Source organism: Gymnoscopelus microlampas (genome assembly GCF_963454915.1).
Source record: "Gymnoscopelus microlampas genome assembly, chromosome: 19".
Lineage (NCBI taxonomy): Eukaryota > Metazoa > Chordata > Actinopteri > Myctophiformes > Myctophidae > Gymnoscopelus > Gymnoscopelus microlampas.
This window is the reverse complement of record NC_139956.1, coordinates 36,156,074-36,160,220: the sequence shown is the minus strand read 5'-3', so window position 1 is coordinate 36,160,220 and position 4,147 is coordinate 36,156,074. Positions and strand designations below refer to the sequence as shown.

The following is a 4,147-nucleotide window of genomic DNA, read 5'->3' as shown; positions in this document are numbered from 1 at the left end:
TACCCCTGAGCCACTGCCGCCCCCACTCAAAAGCCATAATATAACGTAGAGATGCTTACATTAGACCTGTATTAGCCTACGTATTAAGCTCCCCTCTGTGTTTTGAAGGTAAGAGTTTAAAGTACATGTCCCGTAATCCGGCCGGTGTTAAGACGACACACCGCAGCGGCTTTTGAGGTTTTTTTGCGGCGGCGGCGGAATGCAAACGGTGACACGCCTCGCCCTCCATCCATTATTATAACAGAAGTGGTGGTTTCAGGCTCACAGCTGTTGGGAACGTCCATTCTTACACGGCAACAAGTCTTCTCATCTTAAATAATGACAGGGTCCTCAGCAGCTGGCAGTTTTCTAAAAGAAAAGGTGTGTGTGTGTGTGTGTGTGTGTGTGTGTGTGTGTGTGTGTGTGTGTGTGTGTGTGTGTGTGTGTGTGTGTGTGTGTGTGTGTGTGTGTGTGTGTGTGTGTGTGTGTGTGTGTGTGTGTGTGTGTGTGTGTGTGTGTGTGTGTGGGGGGGGCATGACCAGCCAAACATTTTAGCTAACATCCAACCTGTTCAAGACTGTTCGGCCTTTTGAGTTTGAGTCTCTAAACTTTTAGAGACTGTCTGGCAGACTGTTAGAGCCTAACACTAAAGCAGTGGCTCTCAAAGTGGCGTCCAGGGACCCTCAGGGGGTTCCAAGTGGACCCTTAAGGGTCATTTGAACACTCTCAGATTTATGGGGTCCTTGAAATCACAAAGTTTGACCAGCCCTGTCCTAAAGTGTGCCCTATTCATGAGATGGAAGACCCAAGAGACCTCCTTCTAAACAACCAAGAGTGCAGCGCCATTCTATCATGCATTTTACTAAAACGTTTCCCCAAGTTGCTTTTCTTCAATTTAATGTATGTCCAGTCTTAAGTCTCAAGTTGACACAAGTGCGCAGCCCGATTGCTGCTCATGTTTAGCCCCCCATCACCTCTGTCTATGTTGAAGAGGCGGCTTTCTTGTGAAAACTATACCTTGTCTTAACAGCATGCCTGAAGAGAGAGAAACTATATGTTGCTCTGACAGCATGACAGACAGACAGACAGCCAGCCAGCCAGCCAGATAGCCAGCCAGCCAGCCAGATAGCCAGCCAGCCAGCCAGCCAGACAGACAGCCAGCCAGACAGACAGACAGACAGACAGACAGACAGACAGACAGAGAAAGATAACAGCGAGAGACAGATAGAGAAAGATGACAGAGAGAGCCAATGCAAATATAGACAGAAATGAAGACATGCAAACAGCGTATATTTGTCCATCCTGCAGGAATACTCCCCTGCCTTGGCCCCCCTGGTTATTTATCGCATTGGATGTAGACATACGTGTAGAGTAGAGTAGACATGTCCTTACCTGATCTGTTAACGTCTGGCTCTGCTAGCGTATAGGTCTCTCTCTCACAGGGGGCTCCTCTCTCTCTCTGTGTGGGACTCTGTGTCTGTGTTGTCTGTGTGCGCTTTCAACTGCAACTGTCCTTCTGGCACAATCTAGGTTTAAGAGCAAACTCCACCCACAGATGAGAGAGAGAGAGAGAGAGAGAGAGAGAGAGAGAGAGAGAGAGAGAGAGAGAGAGAGAGAGAGAGAGATTTCTACTATGTTTGATTGCAAAGTTGCTATGTGAAGCAGCTCTGTTTAGTGTTTACACATCTCTTTATTGAAGTAAAGGCTACATTTCTGTTTCCCATGCTGATAAGGCCCTTTGAATTGAATGTAACCGACAGAGACAGACAGACAGACAGACAGACAGACAGACAGACAGACAGACAGACAGACAGACAGACAGACACTGGCAGATGAAGAGCGTGAGAAAAAGGGAGAGAGAGAGAGAGGGAGAGAGAGAGAGGGAGTGGGGTGGGATGGCTGGATAGCAGGAGGGAGGGGACAGTTGTGTCTGTAGTGGGGGGGGGGGGGGGGGGGGGGTCCGGAGGTCACAGGAGTAATCGGAGCGGAAAAACCTCAAGACAAATACTTCTAAGATCTAAGATCAAAGTGTCCTCTAAAGTGCACTCATCTCACTCACTCACTCACACACACATACTCACACCTTTGTCATTATTGACCTACAGTAGAGCACTGTGACATCATCATTAGGGCTGGCAAACACAGGGTGGCTGTATGCTCATCATGAAGCTGAAGTGTTCGTTTAAAGCTGCAATCCGTCATGTGTCCTATAGTGGGATTTGAAGCAGCCAGCCATGCAGGGTCTCATCCTGCATGAGACCAAATATCTATACCACTCTTCCCAAACGGAATCCCTGCCTGGCGTGGGGTATTATATATTAGATATGAGCTTCAGGCAGCACTGCTTGTCAACCAATAGGTATTAACTATTAACTATTACTCTACCATACACATTGGTTTAAATAACATGTTATAAACATAAGTTCTGGATTGCAGGTTTACATTATTTGTATTAATTTTTTTGATTGTAAAAATGTACCCGCAAGATACAGCCTGTTGGTGTTAATTAAAGAGCGACAGTAACATCTGGGGAAATGAAATACAACGGTGTGTTCAGACGGCGTTTGAAGTCTACAGGCGGACTGCTGGTTGTGTTCACAGCGGGGAAAACAAGACATTTTAAAGGAGGTGTAAGAGATATTTTTGTTAAAATAAGTGTTGAAAAGGAGGAAAACCTTCCGCACGCTGTCTTCAAATGCAATTAAAAGTTTTAATGGGTAATCACAACGTTTTGGTCTGTTAGACCTTCAGCAGGTTATCTTTGATCAAAGACAGCCTGATCACGGTCTAACAGACCAAAACGTTGTGATTTCCCATTAAAACTTTTTAATAGGCTCTATGCACAGCAGCCATATTGGCAAGAAATTGGGCCGTTTCCTTACTTCCTTCACAGGTGTAACCGATGATACTAATGAAGGCTCTGTTCCATTTAGTGTGGCACAGTGGTTCTCAAACCTTTTTAATTTCAAGGACACCCATAACTCTGGGAGTGTACAAGGAACCAAATGGACCCTTACGGGTCCATTTGGTTCCATTTGTACACTCTCAGAGTTACACACCCGTAAGGGATCCATTTGGAACCCCCTCAATTAAGGAACCATGAGGGTCCCTGGACCACACTTTGAGACCCACTGGTGTAGCAGAGTGTGTCCAGTGAGCCAACATGCACAATACTGTATCAGCACCCTGGCTCTGTTTGACCATGAATGGAACAGAGCCTTCATTAGTATCATTGGTAACACCTGTGAAGGAAGTAAGGAAGAGGCCCAAATTCTTTACAATATGGCTGCATTTGAAGACAGTGTGCGGTCACTGCGGTGAGCATGTGTGTTGGCCCTAGAGGGAGGCAGAGATAAAGTGATGTCATAAGTGACACAGGTATTTAAAGGAGTAGTTCACCCCAAAAACTACATATTTTCTATCAATTACACACCCCATGAAGCATTGAATTCATGGAGATTTTTTTTGTTTTTGTCGCATTCCTAAGCCAATAATTTGATTACCGGTGGAAAGATGCTAATGTATCCGGTAGGAGACTCAAAGGAGTCTCTTTGAGTCTCCTACCGGAAATACAGGCGGTCATCAAATTATTGGCTCAGGAATGCGTCCAAAACAAAAAATCTCCATGAAATCAAGGCTTCGTGGGATGTTTAATTGATAGAAAATAAGTAGGTGAACTATTCCTTTAAGGCCTTTCTGAACAGGCAGGTGGCAGATCGCCAATCAAGCAAATATTGTGCTTTTACTCCACTGTTATTTGAAAACTAGTTACTAGTTACTTTGCAGAAATAAATCATTATATTATAAAACCCACATTAACCACTTCAGCCCTGTTTTACACATAGGTTATTTGAAAATAGCCGATCTACAAGCTCACAACGTGTCGCGATGCAACGCATTGTGAGCTTGTAAATCTGCTATTTTCAAACATTTTAGTACTTACTCTTGGTACTTTAAGTATATTTTGATGCCAATACTTTTGCACTTTTACTCAATTAACATTTTGAACGCAGGCCTTTTCCTTGTCACATATTGTATTGTTATATTGTTGTATTGATACTTTTACATACAAGGTATGTTTTAAGTACAGGTTACAGATCAGCTGGCCGGCTGCTGCAAGCGAGCATGTTTAGACTTATGTTATGGTGATAGAGTGCGGGTTGGCTGA

At 44.4% G+C, this 4,147-nt stretch overlaps 1 protein-coding gene across 1 annotated transcript in view; it reads right to left on the bottom strand.

Annotated features, from left to right (window-relative positions):
* The window catches only part of frem1a (Fras1 related extracellular matrix 1a), a 59,918-nt gene extending 58,442 nt beyond the window's left edge, over positions 1–1,476 (bottom strand). Inside the window, exon 1 of the mRNA XM_084042963.1 lies at positions 1,372–1,476. The gene's annotated coding sequence lies outside the window, so the exon portion shown is untranslated. The remainder of the gene's footprint in view (positions 1–1,371) is intronic.
* Positions 1,477–4,147: the final 2,671 nt, after the last annotated feature.